The following is a 21,011-nucleotide window of genomic DNA, read 5'->3' on the forward strand; positions in this document are numbered from 1 at the left end:
GAGGGCTGAGGGCGACGCGCGGTCCCGCGGGGCCGCAGCCCTGGGGTGGGCGGGGGCGGGCGCCCCTCAGACGACGTGGGGGCGCCCTGGGGCGCAGTGGGCTTCCGCCTCCCTGCCCGTGGCGCTCGGCCCGGCTCCCCGCGCTGGCACGTCGGGGCCCCCTGCTGGGGCGGAGGGGGGTTCTCCCCTCACCCGAGGCGCCGGTTTTCTGGGCGCGCCTCCCCTGGCGCCCCTCGCGCCCCTCGCGTCCCTCGCGCCCGCCGGCTCGGCTCGTTGCGCAGCTGCGTTGGGCGCCTCAGCGCCGCGTCCTCCTCGGGAGTCCCGTAAACTTTCCCGCCCGCCTCGGTTGGGTTCCCCAGGCGCCCCCCGGGGAGGGCGGGAGGGAATGGAAGGCTCCCATCCCAGTCAGCGGGGTGACGAGCCCGGCGGCGGGGGAGTGGGGAGGGGGTCCCCACCACCCACCCACCCCTCGCTCCCGTCCTTGCGAGTTGTTCCCTGGCAGGAGCCAGCCCTACCTTGCCCGTGGACAGGAAGGCGCGCCCCAGCAAGTGCACCTGGGGGGACCTCACCTGCCGAGCCATGACTGCTTTCCTCAACAGCAGGTGTGGGGCGCCCCTGCCAGCGCCCCTCCCCTTCTAGCTAGGGCTCTCCGTGGGAAAACTCACCAAACTAGCTGATCTGTCTGGAGGAGCTAATTGAAAGTGTTGGTGATTTCATTAAGTTCCCTGTCCTTAGGGTGAAGGCTGCTGAACAACGCACCTATCTCAGCACTTACAGGGTAGAGGAGTAGAGGAAATCCAGTAGGTACCCTTCACGTGTTCCTAGACCTCCTAAGGCTAACCGGGATGAGGGTTTAGGCCGCATGGAAAGAGGGGTGGGGTGGGGGATGCCGCGGGGTGAGGTCTGTGTGTGTTATTTTCTGACCAGACAAGGCTGAAAAGAAATGACTGATACTCACCAGAGCCGGTGAATATCTCACGGTTGGCGTGTGGGGTTGCAGTGTTGCTAAGGTATGTGTGTGTTATTGCTTTGGTCGCCCTAGTGGCCCTTTCAAAGATCTCTGCCTTTCAGCAGCTAGGTTGCTTCAAAGGGAACTCTGGCCTGTCGTTTTGCAGACAGTGCCAGAATTGAGTCTCGTGTGTGTGTGTGTGTGTGTGTGTGTGTGTGTGTGTGTGTGTGTGTGTGTGTGTGTGTGTGTGTGTTTGAGAGTGGTGTTTGGAGGGACTGTAGAGCAAGTATAAATTGGCCCCATCTGCCCCTGGAAAGTCTTAGTGAAAACTGACATGGAAATTTACCTGGTTTACTTTTGGAGAGAGTCCAGACCTGCTCAGGTATTTCTGGGGAGAACAGGATTCCAACCAGACTGGCCAGCTAGATTGGCATGACTCGCATTGGTGGAGCAGCAGAAATGGAATCTGGTGGGGTTACTTGTTTAAACTCCAAATTCAGGGGTCAACAACCTCCTTTTACCCTCAGCTACATAAGGGGAGTGTAGGAAATTAGCTGGGATGGGATCTATAGGCACAAATAAGGTGTGTTACAGAGAGAATCAAGATTTAGAGGTTTAGGGCATTGACCAGACTATCTTAAAATGTGATTTGCATACTATTTGCTTAAGACTGAAAGAGCTAGATGCTTATTAGAAATGCAGATTCTTGAGCTCTAATTCAGAACCACTGAGTTAGTCTCTCAGGATTGGAACTCAGCAGTCTGTACTTTTAACACCCACCACCACCACCACAAGTCAGGTATTAAGCACCTACTATGTGTAGGCACTGTTCTAAGCTCCAGGAATACACTGGGAAGATTACAGCCAAAACCCTGGATCTCTCAGTTTAGAAATTAGGCAATAAATAAGTTAAAAGCGTACAAATAATCCAGTTCTAGACAGTGATGAGTGCTATGAAGAAAATAAAAGCAGGAGAATGAAATGGGTAGTGAATCTGGGGATTGGGGACTTGAAGCCATTTTAGTTTGTATGATCAGGGAAGACATTTCTAAAGAGTTGACATTTGAACTGTCAATTTCCGGATAAAAAGAAGTCAGCCATGTGGAGGTTCAGAGGAGAGAGTGTTCCAGAATGAACAACATCAAATACAAAGACTCAGGTAAGAATAGACTTGACCTACATGGGAAGCAGAAGGTACCAGGGCTGAAGTGGAGTGTGTCCAGGTGGGAACAGGGAATGAAGCAAGTTTGGCGAGAGAGGGAGAGAGCAAGTTCTGTAGGGCCGAGTAGATCACAGTGAGAAATTTGGATTTTAGCTTAAATGGGGAGGGATGCTATTTCCAGAACTTTAAGCAGAGGAATAGAATGATGTGATCTAGTTTGCTTTTCTTGAGGTTCAACTTGGCTATTGTGTGTAGAATGGATTGTGGAATGGGAGTGTTAGTGAACAAAGGAGACCCTTTCTCTGCAGGAATGATGGAGGGGCAGGGGAAGCATTTTGGAGGTAGAGATAACTGAACTTGCTGATGTGGGAAGAAGTGGGAATCCTCTAATATACACCTGTGGTTGCCAGTCGGGGGGCAGGGTGTGTGTGTGTGTGTGTGTGTGTGTGTGTGTGTAAGTAAAAGAGGGAGAGAGGGAGAACAGAAGGTGGTTTGGTCCCAGCTGGGAGTGCCCCCAGTGATGATGAAAATAGTTAACATTAGGTGAACATGTACTGTTTACCTGGTGCTGTGGTACCTGTGTTAACCCTTTGTCACCCTTTTACTGATCTGATAACAAACTCCGAAACCTTGGGTTTGTTGCTCTAGACCACTCAGCTAAGTGTTGGACCTGGCCCTTGGCCTTTATGCTCTGCTGCCTACCTACTGCCTGCGCTTGCCCCACACCATTTCTGTTTCTAGAGAAGCAGGTAATTTAGTTTGTCACATGCATGTGGCAACCTTTCAAATGTTGTAGATCAGTAACTGCAAACACACAATTAGAATAGAAAGTAGTGACTTTCATTTGGTGTTCCTGAGCAAAAGAGAAGGTGCAGAAGCACAGAAGATGCCCAATATTTAGATTTCTCTGAGGAGAGGCTGGACCTCCCTGCCCGTTGCTTTGACTCTTATGTCACAACCACCAAGAAAGTGCTGGGTTCTCTTTTACCACTTCTGCATACCTAGTTGATGTTTTGTTCTTTACTTTTACATCCAAAAAAGAGCACTTTCCTATACAGAGCTAGGAGTTTCAGAGGATTGGCTACTTAAAAAAAAAAGATTTATTTGTATTAGAGTTAGAAATCAGTTATGGAAAAATAATAAGGTAGCTACTGTTTATTGATTGCTTTTCCTGTTCCAGTCATCTGTTGTTTTCCTTCATTTTCGGAACAGCCTTTTAAGTTGATATTAACAGGTGACACATTTGCACAGCGTAAAATTCCAAAGATATGAAAAACTTTACAGTGAAAAGTGTTCCTCCTATTCTGTATACCAGCTGGTTCCCTTTCCCAAAACTAATGATGTTTAATCCATTCTTTGGCGACCCTCCAGAAATAATCTGTGCAGATGCAACCAGTTATATAGTCATATTGTTTCTCTTTTATTAATATAAAAATGTAAATGTAATACATAGTGCACTTTACCTTTTTTCCTTGTATGCAAGGTTAGTATTTGTAGATCTACCCAGTTCTTTTTATGACTGTGGCGATTCCTATATATGAGTGTACTAAATTGGTTGTTTCTAGTCTTCTGCTATTGTCAGCAGTGCTGTAGTAATAATCTTACATATACCTGACTTTGCATTTGTGCAGGCATATCTATATGATAAATTATAGTAGAATTTCTGGGTCAACTTATATGTACCTGTTTACTTTGTTAGGTGAAGCAGTATACTATAGGGAACATATATGTGTATATATGTCACCAAGTATAGCACAGACTTGGGGCTGGATTTGCTTGTTGTTGAATTATTTTTTTTTTTTTGCATAGAAGAACTGGGGTGTAGGCCAGAGGTATGGCAGGGCTAGATGGTGAGAGGATTCATCATACAGAGTGGGGAACAGAACAGACAGATTTACTGAAATATATGACTAAGGAGAGCAGCGGGTGAGACAGGAGAGGTCTGCTGCACCATATTGTGGGTTCACTCCTTGGCCAGAGATCAGACTCAGGCCATGGCGGTGATAGTGCTGAGACTTAACCCCTAGGTCACCAGGGAAGCCTGATGTTCAATTTTGACTGTCATTTAAACCTGTCCCAGTCACTTAACCCCTCCTTGCCTCAGTTGCCTGATTTGTAAAGTAGTAATAATAATAGCACTTAGAATTGTTTTGAGGATGGTATCAGTTTGTGTTGTATTACACATCACCCCAAACTGTTCTATAACAAGTCACCCCACAGCTTAGTGATTTAAAGCAGTGATGACTACCTAGCTCATGATTCTGTAAGTCGTCTGGGTGGCTCTCCTGTTCTGGGTCTGCCCAGTTGAGCTCTGCTGGGATCTCGTATGTTTCTGCCGATACCTGTGGAACACCTGGACACTGGGCAGTCCAGCACAGCCTCACTCACATATGTGGTAGTTGACAAGTGAGGTGATCTGTGGGAACCCCCTTTGGAATGGCCTGTTGTCTCCCAGATTGATTAGCTCAGCTTTGCTAACATGGTGGTCTCGGAATTCCAAAAAATAGCAGAAGATGGCACACCCCAAAGCACAGGCATTTCTCAAGTCTGATTGTGTCACATTTGCTGTTGTCCCACTGATTCTCCAAGCACAAGGATGCAGTAAGGGGAATCATTGATGTCATATTTGCACATATTCTACCACAAAGATGGGAAAAGTTTTTTATTTTTAAATGTTTGGCATGTTCTAAGTGCTGTGTAAATTTGTTTAATTGAAAAAAAGAAGCCCTCAGATTACACCTCCACCAGCAGTGTCTGAAAATGCATCTCTCTGTCTTCCTAACTATCAAAATGATTTTGGAGGGGCCGATATTATCTGTGCAGAGATTGATGTTCTTTTTCCCGTTTTACAGATTAAAAAAAGTGATGCTAAGAGGCGGTTTTCTGGTGTTACCTGCCAAATGGAATCTGAATCTCAACTTGTCTTGCCACTGTAGACAGAGTTCTGTGTCCATACTGCTCCCATCTACTCTTGTCCACCCTTGCATTCATGTCCTTCATTTCCATTTCACATTTAGATTTTTTTGAGGTAAAGTAGGATCTGTCAATCTGTTGAAGTCTTTTTTTTAAATTTTTAATTAATTTATTTATATAAGCACTGGATGCAGTCAGAAGCATGGGTGGGTGAGAGAATCACCAGAGCTAGAGCGGGGAACAGAACAGGCAGATGGACGAAATACACTGCCAAGGGGAGCAGCGGGCACGGCAGGAGAGGTCTGCGTGCCATGTGGGACCCTCGCTGGTGGCCGGGGATCTAACTGGCGCTGCAGAGGCTGCAGGCAGCTTCGCAGCCCAGCGCTCAACCGCTGCGCCACCAGGGGAGGCCCAATCTGTTGAAGTCTTTAATAGTGTTTTTGATTTCACCCTGGGCTGCTGATTCAAAGTTAAGTGTCCACAAAGATAGTGTGTCTGCGGGGGAATGTCAAGGGAAACCTGTGACTTTACCTTTTTTTAATTGAGATAGGCGAGTCTGGTCTTACTTTGTTCTTCCTTTCCATTTCTTATATCTCTGTTTCTCTTTTTTCCTATATAACCTAGTAGTTCCATTTCCCCAGCAGTACAGGTAAAGGTAGGACACCTTGTTTCTTAGTGGCTCTAGACTTGTTCTTGAATGATTTCAAGACCACTGCCTGGATTCAAATCCAGTTCATCTATTTCCTAGCTGAGTGGCTTGGGTTGGTTAGCCTGCATTAGAGGTTTTTTCCTGAGAGCTGAATTATAATCTGTTCGAAGTGCTCAGTTATTAATATTACACAGCAGATTACTTTTGCTTCTGTCTTCTCTGTATTATTTCACGCTTCTTCTCCAAACCTATTCTTGTACCCCAGAAATAGCTAATGTTTGCTGAGCTCTTGCTTTAAGTGCCTTACATGTAATTAACTCATTTAATCCTCACAGCAAACCTATGAAATACATGCTATTTTATTACCATTTTCAAGTGAGGAAGCTGGGCACTGAATGGCTGTGTAATCCGCCAGCATACCACAGCTAATAAATGATGTAGCAAGGATTTTAAAGTAGGCATCCTGGAAGCAGGGTCTGTATTCTTAATATTTATGCTAAGAAAATGGGATGGAAGGTTGGAGATTTAAAATGGAAAGCTCTGCTCTAGGTAAACTGCTAGTGAACTGACACACAATCTCCATCCTTGGCAGCAGTGGAATACACCCAGCTGTGCCTTAGACTGAAAATCCCAGCACAAAAAATATATAAACTTTCAGTCCTTTTGCCAAAAGCCTTTCCACTTCAATCATCGTAATCCTAACAAGATTTCAGGCATTGTGCCTCCGTTGTAACTGAAGTGTGACACTATTGAAAATACTTGGTCTTTTTTTTTTTTCCCCAAGCTGGAAAATCAAGCTGGCTAATTCTTAGTCTTGCCACCTCTTGCTCCTTTTGATGGCCTGCTTCTCTGGTGGCACTGATTGCCAAACCAGCAGGAGGGTAAAATATAAACACCACAGGTAATATATAACTTGCTGAATTTAGAATGGTGCAGATCTCCGAGATGAAGGAAGCAACTAAGGCTGTTTCATGAACTTTGCATGTAGATTAAATGTGATGTGGTGATACTCCTCAAAGGAATATTTATCATGAACTTAATACTGTGTTCTAGAAATCCATTGTGAGTGGGCAAGCTCTGTATGGCCCTCCTTTTCTCATAGAGTTTGTAGTCTGAGAAGGTCATTAAACAGTTCTGTGACTTGTGGTGTACTCTTTTTAAAAAATTATTTATATAAGAACTGAGGTACAGGTCAGAGGCGCGGGAGGGTGAGAGAATTCACCAAAGACAGAGTGGGGAGCAGAACAGGCAGACGGACCAAAGACACTGCTGAGGGGAGCAGCGGGCAAGGCGGGAGAGGTCTGTGCACCATGTGGGTTTCTCCCTGGCCAGCCGGGAATTGAACACTCACTGCAGAGGCTGCGGACAGCTTTACAGCGCAGCGCTCAACCTGCTGCTCCACCAGGGGGGCCCTGTGGTGTACTCTTGCAAGGGAAGAATCACTTGCTGGGGGATTAGGTAGAGTTCCTAACCTAGCCTGGAAGCAGGGGTTCCTAAAAGCCTTTGAGACAAAGTGGCTAGAGGGGAATTGATTAGGAAGAGGCACGAAGGAATTTTCTGGAGGTAATGGAAGTATTCAGCTTCTTGATGGGGGTAGTTTACATGGGTATGTATATCAGCAATCTCATTGACCTATATACTTAGGATTTGTATCACTGCACATAAATTATATCTCAATAGAAGACCAATATAAAAAAAGCTCAACACAAAAGGAGCTTTCTGAGTACCTTTCCTCCCAACCAAGTAGCCTCTATCCTGAATTGAACATGTCTGTGCATTTTAATACTTACTGCATGTGCATATTTCTTAAACAAGGCATACTATTATTTTGCATGTCTCCCAAACCATGTATGTCTGTGTGTGTATATATATATCACAATATATGTATACACATGTGTGTTTAAATGTTTATGTTTTCTATGATTTGCTTTTTTGCTCAACATTATATCTGAGATGCATTTGATACTGTGGCTGATCATGCATTTTTAGAGCTAGTATATGCATTTAATGTAATATTACATAATTAAGTTATCCTTTTTCTTTTTGCCAGATACTTAGACAATTTCAAATACCTCAATAAATACCTAATGAGTGACTGAAGGAATCTCATCTGATACTAGCCAGAGAAATAGTCCAGCAGCTCCTGACATGCTGGGCAGTATATCACCTTTACGGACAGGAGGAGATGGTAGTTGGGAACACCTTCCTTGCTTCTACTCTCCTTGCTCTCTGTTGCCTTTTGTCCCCACTCACTATAGCCACAAGCCTGCAAGTACAAGCTTTCAGGACAGGAGGATTGCTACTAATTGTGACCTTCGAGGATTCACAAATTGTAGATACCTTGGTGAGGTCATTTGAAGTCTCACCAATATCTGAACCTTTAAGCCTTGCAAATAGGACAGGGATCATCTAAAATTAGGTTTCCTATGCATTTGATTTTCTTTATTTTGTAAGCTAGAGTTACTTCAAAATAGACTTCTTTTTGTAGTTTGATTTTTGGCATGTTTTGTTAATAATAAAATGAGCCACCATTCCTTAGTGTTTGCTATGTGCAAGACATTGTGCTAAACTCTCTGCACACGCACACGCACACACACACATTTGACTCTTTAAAAAACATCTTTTTTTTCTCTTTGCAGTAAGCAATATTTATTCAATCTTTCATTCAGCTAACATTCTTGAGCCATTTGGCTGAGTTAGGAACTAGGACTGCCAAAATACACAGCCCCTGAGCTCCAGCAACTCACAGTTTAGTGAGGAACAGACTTTTAAACAAAGAGTTACCATGCAGTGTGATTATTACATTAACAACTATAAAAACAACAACAACAACAAAAAACCCCAAAACACAAAAATCCCATATCCAAATACAGCTCACAAGATAGCATGATAACTTTAAGGATCAGGAGAGAGGAGTTGGGGTCAGGGAAATCAAGGAAGGTGATTTTAAAATAGGAAATGATCCCTGAACTCTATCTTGAAGTCCTCTCTTTGCTCAACTTTGTCTGTTACTCGGTCCTCCCTCGGTCTCTCCTTAACCAACATGTCTTCCATCTTGCTTTATTTACCGCTGGTTTCTTGTCTGTGGCCTCCTCCCTTAACTACAATTTTTAAAAGTCATCTTTTAAGCAGCTTTACTGAAGAGTGCTTTACATATTATAAAATTGACCAATATTAGGTATAATTTGATGATGTGTAGTAAATTTAATGTCCAAACTATCATTACAGTCTTTTAAAACCCTATTTGACAAATGAGTCTAAGACTCAGGAAAATGAAGTGTTGTGTCTGTACCCATCCAACTAGTCACTGGTGGTGCTGGCATTCAAACTACTGTGATAGTTCATTAAAGCAAATGCAAGTTTTCAGCAGGGAGATAAACCCACAGAAATGTTTAGTGTAAGTGCACCTTCTTTATTGCCTGGGAATTTAAGAATGAGGTATAGTATGACACTGAAAAGTGTTGTTTACAGAGGCTGTAGATAAAAACATTGAGAAAGAGGGCTGGATTACGTGTAAGATACTTTTAAAAGTTATATCAACCATCAATCAATGTGTGTGATAAAGCCACAAATTAAAATATGTAATTGCAATGTTAATAACAAACCACTTTGGGTTACAATTATTTTAAGCCATTATGCTTATTATTTGGCTTCCCAGGGTATTTGCAAACATTAATTTCCTAATGGAGAAGGTTTTCTTATTCCCAGTCCCAATCAAGCTGTGATATGAAGTAGTCTAACAGGCTCTTCACAAGGACAAGGCTCCCCACTTTTCCCAATCCAAATTACAGGGTTTGAAATGTTCTGATGATTGAATTAGCCACTTGGTTTAACAGTAGCAAACTCTGTATAATTCATATTGTCTTCAGAAATGGCCGGAATTTAAATTGTTGATAATGGACCAGAACTGTCTGGGTTCTAATAGGTCACCCTCTTGTCTACAGTGGGAGGAGAGAGGCTCCCGCTATTCTACTTTGCATTATGCTTTATGTACCGCATTTCTAATTTTTCAATATTAATGCTGGGAAAATGGCAAAAGTGCTCAAGATATTTGTTGACAGGGTACAACTACCCTTTCCTCTATCAAAGAAAGTCTCAAACACAACCCATGCAGAGGGCCCTGATTCATTAGTATGCTTGGCTGCCTCTCTATATACATCCATCACTCTAACAATGGAAGTGAATTTGCAGAAGGCCTTCCCTGCCCCTCACTCCTGGCTCAGGGAGCCATAGTCAATTCAATATTGAGGTGCTCCAGAGAGGTAACTGGATTGTGTGATATAATTTTTAGGTCAATATCAAAGAAAATATACCTCAGATGATTCTGAGTTCAGCATTTTATTTCATATTCAGCAAATGAAGAATAGGTCACTGTCAATTTTCAGGAAGCAAACTAATACATCCCCTAAAACCAAGGTTGAAAAACTCTTTTCTTCGAATGACCAGATAGTAAATATTTTGTGGGTCATATGGTCTCTGGTTACAACTATCTAACTCTGCCACCATAACATAAGAGCAGTGCATGAAATGAATAAGTGTGCCTGTGTCCCATAGAATTTTACTTATGGACACTGACAACTGAATTGCATGCCGTTTTCACATGTCAAAGTATTCTGAATTTTTTAATCATTAAAGAATGTAAAAATCATTCTTATGGGCCATCAGAACAAAACAGGTCACTATATTGGGCCTGAGGACCATAGTCTATCTATAGCATTAGACTTTCCTGTATTACAAGTATATGTGCAATTTGTTTTCCAGTGTATACTTTTCTGCACAGCTTACCCTTCTACTTGGTGGGTTATTCAGAGCTACATAGAAAACCAGAAACTCATCTCAAACCAAAACATACTTCAGTCCCTACCTACCTCATCTGCTACCTTGTCAGTCAGCCAGTCTCTATCTCTTTCTCCCTCCCGCTTCTTTACTTGATGCTCATGGAACCCTCTCCTAATGACGAGGGATCTTGCTTCTGTGCTTTGGGGGCTAGTAAGTTATATTAACTAGAAACTTAGAATTATGCAGTGAAATAAAAAAAGCAGTTGGCATTCAGCAGATGTTATAGAAAATAGTAGTGAGGGTATAGACATTGCTTTCTTTGCAGAAGTGGGGTTGATACCATACATTTGTTTTCTTATTTCATCTTCGGGTTATTTTTCATCATGAAATTACTTCAGAATATTACAAATTTTATTCTAAAATATTAAATGGATTTTTAAAGTATTATATAATAATTATACGGGGTTAGTTAGGATGCAGGGGGACTCTCTGAACAAAATTTATCCAGATCTACCAGTTATCCGTTGGTCAGTTGCGTGGATATTCTGTGAAATTAGACCTGTGGTCAGGTTAGAGTTCACTAGTGCTCACAAATTCTGTGCTTGATGAATGATATAGTGGAGACAACATGGCATCTGAGTTCTGATACACACAGGCTTGTGGTCGTGGACTACTTTAACTCTCATTTTCCTCTATGAAGTGGGGAAGAAGTAAATTCTGAAGTGCTGTCCATGTGAGTAACACATGTCTAGTAATCCAGTACCGTTACTGTTCTTTGCTGTCTGTGTGCAGTCTCTTGTTCATGGTGCATGAGTGTGACTGATGATTCAAATCATTCGTGAAAGTCAGTGGCTTTGTGAAAATACAGAGTCCCAGTTTTGCCCCAGACTCCACTGAAGTGGAACTTCTGTAAGAAGACCTGGAGATCTGATTTTTAACAGGTTCCTATGTAATTTTGATGTGCTTGGGAACACTGTTTTATTCATAAACCTCAGTTGATAATTTAATTAAGCCAGATACTTATCTCTTAATCCCAGTTTGGACTTTAACCCCTTCGAATTTGTCTCCCTAGATAGTAAGGGAATGGGGAGACAGAGTTTGGAAGAACAAGAATTATCTACACTTTATCTTTAGAATGTCTGTTATAGCAAATGGTGTTTTGATGTCTGATCAAGTATATGGACCCAAACTGATTTTTTTTTCTTCAGTTCTCCCTCTGCAACCCTAAGACTTAAAGTTTTGTTTTCACCCTTTTCTGTGCATTGAAAGTTAGATAGTGAAGAAAGAGCCTGCAATTCAGCAGCCATGAATGTACAGTAGATTGATGGTATTCTTTCCAGCTTTGCTACACAAAACTCATCATTGAAAATGTTTCTTGAATTATTTCTGTAAATAACACAATTGTAGTGTTGGCACATGTACATCACAAACAAAAAAACTATCTAGTACTGAAAGATAAATTGATTCTGAGTTTCTCACATTTTCTGCATTGCCTCTAATTTACATATGAGTAATTGTAGACTTCAAATGAGTGAAAACATTCACCTCCACATTGGCAGCCCAGGTTGTTTTCAGCAGTGTAACTCAGTAGTATGTATATACACACAAATGCTCTCTTACATTATTTTGCTGCTTCTTAATGCTTGGAAGCCATAACTAAATATTCTCATTTGCAAAATTCCTTCCACAAGTATTAAGTACAGTAGTTTCCCCTAATCCATGGAGGTTATCTTCCAGGAATCTCAGTGGCTGCTTGAGACTGTGGCGTATACTGAACCGTCCATGTATTGTTTTTCCTATACGTACTATCCAAACCATATCTTGTGTAATTTACAAGTCAGGCACAGGAAGAGATTAATAACAATAATAAAATAGAACAATGGCAATAATCGACTTTATCTTCTTTCCCTCCCATTGCCACCCTTCAACTCTTAGATCCTTGTTTCTCAAGTCCAGGTCCAATGACTGTCAAGGAGCTCCACACAGATTCTCCTGGGGATTTGTGTGTTCATCATAAGTTTTGCAATTTCTGTTTTCATGTCCAGGATAATCTTAACAAAATTCACAGGTACAGGTACATTGCCAGAGGTCATCAAAATTTGTAACTAGGTTCTGCCACTGATTTTAATTGTCCGTGTTTGTGTGTTTGCCTTAAGGTAAGTCCTCTTCTGAGCTCTCCTGGTGCCAGACTCTGTCTGCAAGACCTTACATTTTATAATTGTGTGAGTCTGACTTTCCCGTGGACTGTGAGGCCTCAGAGGACAAGCACCATGTCTGGCTCTTGTCCACACATGTAGTGGGCACTTATGGTTGTAGTCATGATCTCTCTATTGTTTGCTCCCCCTGGCTCCGTGCACATTCCCATGTGTGACTACATTTATACAGCATTAACTCATGTTCATGACCTTTGGGTTAGCTATCCCTTAGTTTTAGATATGTAGATTTATTGGATGTTTGAGTAGGATAGTTAAAAACACCTTTGAACAAAATAATTTTTCTCTCTCATTAGATTGTTTTCTTGGGAATCCCTTAATGGAATCATTAGATCAAAAGGTACAAGCAGTTTTATTCCTTTGGTAATATGATCTGGTTTTTTAAAATTTTTTTAATGAAGAGACCAGACTGAGTTGTAATGCATAATCTCATAGTAGAGATGTTTCTTCCATTTTCAATTAAATTTAATTTTCAATTAAATTTCCACTTTTATTTGGAATCAAACAGGAAAGAACAAATGATGATGATTGTCTTTCTGCCACTGCACCAACATTGCTTATCTGGACGATTCTTCCCTTTTACAGTCTTTAAACCTTTGTAAATGTGTGAAGTGCATAGGACTTCAGGCAGAATAATGCTTCTATGCACAAATCTAACCATCTAATCTAATCACGCTCAAAGCACAGCAGAGAGGCTTTCCATCGCTGGTGAGGTAAAGCCCAGCTACATAGTCTAAGCATTCAGAGCCCTTCAAGATGTACCTTCTGTTTCCCTTTCTAGGCTTTTCTTGGGCTGCTGCCCAGATGCATTCTCTGCCACCTTAAAGGCACTGTTTTCATTTTGAGAATGTACATGCTGTTCTCTTCATCTGAAATGAACTCTACAACCCTGTCTGCCTGGCATTGCCTTACTCATTCTTCAGGACTGCAGCTTAAAGACTCAAGGGTGCCCTACTTCCAGGCCTTCTTTCCTGTCCCACCCCCATTCTTCCAGAATTTTTTCCATTCTTCATTAAAACCTTTGTCAACATCATGTATGTTGAAGCGCTTTCTTAATTTTTTTCATCTTCTCACTTAGACTGTGAGCTCTTTAAGAATAGTAATTTTGTCAGTCTTTTTTTATAACCCAATTTTTAATGTGGTGATTAGCATATGGCAGGTTCTCAGTAGACATACTGTGAATGAACAGAATTGCTGTTTGTCTTACCTGTTTATAAGTAGATTACTTACCAGTAAGTATACTTATTTATAAATTGAGAATACACTTATTGTGTGTATATATATATATATATATATGTGGTAATTCTTTTTTTAAAAAAGATTTATTTATGCATACAAGAGCTGGGGTGCAGGCCAGAAGCGTGGAGGGTGAGAGGTTTCGCCAGAGACAGAGTGGGGAACAGAACAGCCAGATCAACTGAAATACACTGCAGAGGAGAGCAGCGGGGAGACAGGAGAGGCCTGTTGTACCATGTGGGTCAGCTCCCTGGCCAGGGATTGAACTCATGCTGCAGTGGCTGGTGATAGCTTGATGATGCTGATACTTAACTCCTGCGCCACTGGGGAAGCCCGGTAATTCTTAACTGTCCAGAATGTATTTAACATTCCTTTTAGCAACTAAGTGGTGTTTTTGTTTTTAAATCAACAGTAGTTGTAATTTTGTTTATTAACTGATCTGTGTAACTGTGGACTGTAAGCTCTATGGAGAGATAGCAGGCACCATCATATCTCCAATGCTTAGTAGTCATACCTGCCATCCAGTAAGTACTAACTCTTGAATGAGTGTGCAATGAATGGATGATATTTTGAGAAAAGGCACTAAAAGGCATGGCACAAACTGAAAAGATGGGAATTCTCTGTGTTCCTGCACACATGTCTGCCCTCTTTTATTCCCCATTCTGTTGCTGTATCCATTTAGCTCATGCTTTTCTTAATGATCCCTGTGGTGTGTTCTATCTTTATGATTAAATAACCTTGAAGGCCTGTTGAAACAGGCCATCTCCTGCTCTTCTCTTTAATGGCACACACCTTGGAAGCTAACGCCTTGATGAAGGCAAGATAATCCCTTTGTCCCCCTGCAAGAAGGCAAGCAATCTATAGGGCTGACTTCCTCACCAAACAGAAAAGCTAAGTCAACCAACTTCCTGTTGTTCTGAGGGATAAATAACTAAATCATATCTGCGTGACTGAGCTGATTTATAGGGACATGATGTTGTTCAGAGCCTTCTGCCAAAACATGAAGTGATCATTTTGAGGGAAGCATGAAGTAGTCACAGAAAGATGGCACATCCTCTTTTCCCAGGTCAAGTCTCCTTAGGACACATGTTCCATTTCTTGGTGTCCTGGTGAGAGTTTGTCTATTTTGACCACAGTTTATTGCAAGGAACAAGATTCCATCTACTATTTGGTTTCTCATTTGGGTTACTAGTCCTATTAAAAAGCTTTATCGGGGAACAAAAAACTGAGGAAGTATTTAGTGGAGGGGATGGAGTGACATAGTATATCAAGAGAAAACAGTGATCTTCAGCTGTGTATTGTAATGATGGGGGAGACAGAGGAAGACTTTCAAAAGAAAGGGAAACCTCAAATGGCAACAACGGTCTTACTCTTTGATTCATTAAAAAAAAAAAAAAAGGTATATTCTCAATGAGCTACTCCTAGGTTTAGGATTTCTATTAAAACCTTGCTGTGTGAAAGCCAAAATCTTAATTGAAAATAGAACATATTGAGCCAATACTGTTTTTATTAAAGCTGTTATCAATGCTGACTACTCTCAAACGCATTCTTTTTATGATGCTTGAAGAACTACAGGAAGCTTTGCAGTCCTGAGCATCATTTAGCTTTCACTGCAGAGCTAGCTGGAAACAGCAGTGCCCAACAGGCAAAAAACAGCATCTGGGTGTCTCTGTGGCAGAGGCTGAAATAACTTGCCAGGTGGCTTATTGTGTCCACTTTGCAGGTGGTGCAAAATAAAGCTGATTCCTATGTCAGGAATGGGCGAGCAGGCACTAGGGCAGACAGTGCCTGGCACATGGAATAAGGGTGTATTCTGAATGAAAGAGGACCAGGGAGAGCAGAGGAAGGTGAGGGCTTGAATCTGATATAGATGTAGCATTTTTATAACTCCATATCCAAGGCCCTTGATGTTTCCTTAGCTCTGAAATTAAAGGGACGGTGATGTATTGGGATTCTCCAGAGAAAATGACCAATTAATGGATGAATGGATGGATGGATACAAGATATATATATATAGGTGAGTAGATGGATGCATGGGTGGGAGGAGAGAAAAAAAGAAAAAAATTGTTGTGGGAATTGGTTCATGTGGTTATAGAGGCTGAGAAGTCCCATGATGGGTTGTCTGCAAAATCAAGAAAGTGTTGTGATTGAGTCTGAAGGCCTGAGGATCAGGTGATGGTGAAAGTCCTGATCTGATTCTGAAATCCAGAGAACCAGGAGAATTGACATCATTTCTGATTGCAGAACGTGGACGTCTCCGCTTAAGCAGAGAGAGTAAATTTGCCCTTCTTTGCCATTTTGTTCTGTTTAGGCCATCAGCTGACTGGATGGTGCCCACTCACATTGGGAAAAGCCATCTGCTGTGCCCAGTTCATGAATCTAAACGCTAAAGTCTTTCAGAAACGCCTCCACAGACATACCCAGAAATACTGTTTTACCAGCTCTCAGGGCCTCCTTGAGCCCGGTCAGGTTGACATATAAAATTAACCATCACAGATGATTAATTTTTAAGTGTATAAAAACTCATGCACGTATTTCCACAGCCGGCTCTCCCTCTCCACCACGGAAAGACCAGGCTCCGGCAGCATAAAGATAGAGTGAGGTAGAGGCTATTTATAACGATTGATGGAACAAAGATACATTTAGAATGGATGATTGTCCTTTGGACCTATGGGAATTTAGAAGTCTCCAGCTACTTAGAAGAGGAGGTTTTCTGTTTTGTTTTGTTTGTCACCCCCCACCCCACTCCCAGTAAAGACTACTGAAAGTACATTTTGGACCCAAGAACCAAGGGTAGTGACATGGGAAGGTAGAGACCTGGGGTCTTGGTTGTGCCACTTGTGCTGTCCGTGATCTGGGCAGGTGAGGAATTGTAGTATTGGGGGAAAGATAGAAAACTAGGGGGCAGAAGTCCTGCATTCTAGTCTTAGCCATGAATTCATTGTCACCAGAACTGAATCTGGAGCATGGCATTTCGCTGGGGGGGCATTTTAGATTGTTTCAGAACCCTGAAGTTGGTTCCCAGCCATGGGTTTGACATGTTTTTTCCTCAATCTGAAGCAAAATTGGCAGAAAGAAAATGACTGTGCTTAACTTTTCTTGAAGCTTAAATGTGCTCAACTTATGGGTTCTCCTTTATTCTGAGATTGGGTATGTCCTGTTTTTTTTTTTTTTTTAACGTTAAATTCCTTTCTTTTGAGAAGTAATCGTAAAAGTTGATGGTAGTTGGATTGTTTTTTAATGACCACTTGGCAAAATAAAAAGTGGCAGCTTGTTTTAATCCTTTAAATTCTTATGAAGCTTTAATGGTACACAAAATCCATAATGCTGATACCAGATAACCTTTAAAGTTCCTTTCAGTTCTAATAGTTGAGGATTCTAATCATTATGACAAGAGAAGTTCAGGTGTCAGCTTTTATATTTGCATCCTGAAACAAGATGTGTTGAGGGTTAGCAAACTTGTTTTTTTTTTTCCTGTAAAGGACCAGATAGTAACTATTTTAAGCATTCCGGGACACGTGCAGTCTCTGTCACATATTCTTCCTTGCTCCCTCCCCTCACCCCCACCATTCTTTTTTCTTTTTTTAAAACAATTTTTTTGAAACTGTAAAATCATCTTTAGCTCACAGTCCGGATTTGGCCTATGGATCATAAGTAACCAATCCCTGATTTGGTGTCTGAGAGAGGTGGTTTGTCTTTATTTTTCCGAGTTATCCACAGACCGAGTAATTCTACTTGCAGGAATTTCCTCTACAGACATGCTCACATCTGTGTAAAACAGCCTGCGTACAAAGTTACTCACAGTAATGTTGGTAGAAAAAGCAAGATAATGGAAGCAAATATTTATCCAGAGGAACTTTTTCTCTCTCTTCCCTCACCTCCTATCTAGGGCATCTTTAGAAGCTCACGTAGCCATTCTTACTCCTTAACCTGGCCAGAAGACCTCCTGCTTCTTTGGTTTGCTGAGACAGCTAAAGTGTTGAGGCTAAATAAATAAATAATAAAAGCACAGTCTCTTCTCTTCTGGGACCCTCGCCGGTGGCCTGGCCAGGGATCGAACCGGCACTGCAGAGGCTGCGGGGCAGCTTCGCAGCCCAGCACTCAACCTCTGCGCCACCAGGGGAGGCCCTTCTATACATCTTTTTCCAGTGAGTATATAATTCATTTAAGATCACAAAATAAAATTAAAATCACACGTTTCAGTTGTATAAGTTAGATTTTACTGTGCAACAAACTACCCTGAATTTAGTGACTCTCTTAGCTCTTGATTCTGCAGGCAGCAGTTTGCACTGGGCTCGGGTGGGCTTGTTTGTGTTCTTGGCTAGGATGTTTCTATATCTGTGTCAGCTGTTAGGTTTGTTGGGGTCTAGCTTGGGGACCTCATCTTTATGCCATGTTTCTCCTTGTTCCTATGGATGTAGAGCACAGAGTCAGAGGGGTGGAGAATTTGGGGCCATGTTTACAGAAAATCTGACTCTGCATCCCCAGTATAAAAACCAGAAAAGCCTCATGCAAAGATATAGGAATAAGCTATGAAGTAAAAGATATGTGTTTAAGTGATGAAAACTTTTAAATGTTTTCCTTGGAGATTTTGGGGAAGATTTTGTCTTTTCAGTCATGGTTGGTTGACAGTTTAATAAGGTTTATCCCTTGAAGGTAACACTAAGGATTTAAATCAAGCTCTTTTAAATGGAGAAGGGAGAAAGCGAAAAACATTTCTGTAAATGAATTCATATTGGCCCACACTCAGAATTTGTCCTGTGTGGATCTTAGCCAAGTGCTGAGCGGTGGGACCACAGCCAGAGCCTTATCACTGTTTCATCTTGTCCCCTATAGGGGTAGAATTTAGAGAGGATCTTGATGTTAAGACTCAACTGAACAGTTAAGATGCTGCCTGCTATTCCTTCCTGATACGTGATCCTTGTGGCTATGGTGTTAGTAAATAGCGATGATTAAGAGATTCTCTGATGCTTCTCAAAGAGGGGCTGACAAGGCCCAGGACTTTTATGAGGACCTGCGGCCTTAGGGTAAGTATGATATATCATTCAGGAACATTACCTTTTATTTTTGTCTTGTACAAAGATTTATCTTAGAACTTTTTTATTTTAAAGGAATCTTATATTTACAGAAGAGTTACAAATGCAATATAGAGTTCTTCTGTATCCTTCTCTTGCCTTCCCCTAATATTTTATAGAACCATGGTACATTTATCAAAACTAAGAAATGCACATCGGTACAATACTGTTAACATTAATTAATAACTTCATTTTTCCCATTTTTCTACTAATGTTCTTTTCTTTCCAGGATCCATGTATTTGCTTATAGTCATCCTGTCTCCTTATGTTCCTCTAATGTGTGACATTGTATGTCTTATATGACCTTGACATTTCTGAAAAGTGTAGTGGTCAGTTGCTTTGTGTGTGGAATGTACCTTACTATACCTTAATATGGATTTGTCTAGTAATTTCTCATGATTAGACTGAGTTTGTGAATTTATTAGGATGTAATAGTGGCAACATGTTATGTCAGGGAGTGCATGATATCAGCATGACTTACCCCTGGTGTTAACTTTGATCATTTGATTATAAAGTGGTGTCTGCCAGTGTTTGTTACGATAGTTACTATTTTCTGCTTTCCATAAGCTTTTCATTAAAAGGGAATCACTGGATCTGGCCCACACTCATAGGGAGGAAGGGAAATTAAGTTCCATCTCCTGGAAGGAGGAAAAGAATTTGTGGTCCTACATTAAAACCACCACAGTTGTTAATAAGATATTTGCTAATATTTATTAATATTTTGGTGAAGATACTTTAAGGCAATGTAAATATCCTGATTCATCATAAAGCTTATATGTTATTTTTGGTACTTGACAGACCGCTGTTGCGCCATTGTATATTGAGAGTTTCCTATTATAATTGTTCTTCAGAAGAGGTGAAAAGTTGCCCCAGTTCTTTACACCTGGATTATATTCTATGTTAACTTCTGCTCAGGAGAAGCCTGGGACTGGATTGGAGCTTTCACAGTGAGTAGCAGAGAGTGCAGTCCAGGTTACAGGCACTGAGTGTGTCAGGGGCGCAGCCATCGGGATAGCTGATAGTGTCCTTCTTGTCCTGGTTCTGTCACAGCAGAGGCTGTGACCTCCAGCCAGAAACCCAAATCAGATGGTCTTGGGCAGGGATAGTGAGAGACCTGACTTGTTTTCCTCACTGTGAAATAGGAAAACTTGGTGGGTAATCTGGATGAACCTTAACTTGCCGTGATCCTAGATTGCTGCTCAAGAAGAGTGGCTAGGTGCTGGAACTGGGGGTGGGGTGGCGGGGTGGATGCTTGTTTAGCTGGTCACAGGGTGAGGGAGGCTTGTCAGAGGACAGGGGGCTCCAAATGGGAGCTGGGAGGGTACTGATGCTTCTCTCTGCCATCTGTTCTGCATTTTCCACTCTGTCTGCTTTGCTTTTCTATTTGTTGTCTGTCTGCCCCTTCCAAAGTGCCACAAGGAATCTCTGAAAAAGAGCTTGGTGAGAACTCAAGCTAGAAGAGGTTGGGACTGAAGACAAACTAGGAAGATTTGCAGAGAAAGATGCTCAGTCTTCTTAGACCCCATGGGGAATTCTTTCTGGGCTCTGGTTTATGTCTGTCATAGATCTTTTTCTCTCATCTGGATGCTGAAAAGAAGGAAATTCTTGGTCCTTGTTGGCATGAGGGGCTGACCTCAGATTGGAGAATACCTGGGAGCACCAAGCTCAGGTGTCCTGTCCTGGCCTTGCCTCCAGCGGGGGCCCATGGTTCCTATTTCCAGCCATTTTGATCTTTTGCTTTTAAGTTTTGGTGACTGATCTGTCTCAGCCAGGGAAAGAAAATGGGCTGCTGATTAGCTTTCCCCAGGAGTGTCTTTTTTCTCCTTTTTGGGGGGCCTTTATAATAATCTGTTTCATATAAATTAGGAACTGCTGAAGTCATCACTCCCGTTTTCTTGTTTTTTGAAATTTATTTCTAGCTTACAGAGCTCTGCCCCTTTTTGACCCAGTGCTTTCATCTTTCACATTTGTTCAGTGGTTTGAGGCTCTTCCATCTCTTGGTCTCCTCCATCTCTTGGTCTCCACTCCCCAGTAT

At 41.8% G+C, this 21,011-nt stretch overlaps 1 long non-coding RNA gene across 2 annotated transcripts in view; it reads left to right on the forward strand.

The window, feature by feature from the left end:
• Positions 1 to 272: 272 nt before the first annotated feature.
• The window catches only part of LOC119247424 (uncharacterized), a 63,730-nt gene continuing 42,991 nt past the window's right edge, over positions 273 to 21,011 (forward strand). For both annotated transcript variants that reach the window (XR_008552169.1, XR_008552170.1), the window contains exons 1-7: positions 273 to 345; positions 736 to 800; positions 928 to 1,010; positions 2,040 to 2,108; positions 17,791 to 18,049; positions 18,738 to 18,928; positions 19,775 to 19,923. This is a non-coding gene — a long non-coding RNA (uncharacterized LOC119247424). The remainder of the gene's footprint in view (positions 346 to 735; positions 801 to 927; positions 1,011 to 2,039; positions 2,109 to 17,790; positions 18,050 to 18,737; positions 18,929 to 19,774; positions 19,924 to 21,011) is intronic.

The sequence above is a fragment of the Talpa occidentalis genome, unplaced genomic scaffold (genome assembly GCF_014898055.3).
Source record: "Talpa occidentalis isolate TD23 unplaced genomic scaffold, MPIMG_talOcc4v2.1 talOcc4.16, whole genome shotgun sequence".
Classification (NCBI taxonomy): Eukaryota; Metazoa; Chordata; class Mammalia; order Eulipotyphla; family Talpidae; genus Talpa; species Talpa occidentalis.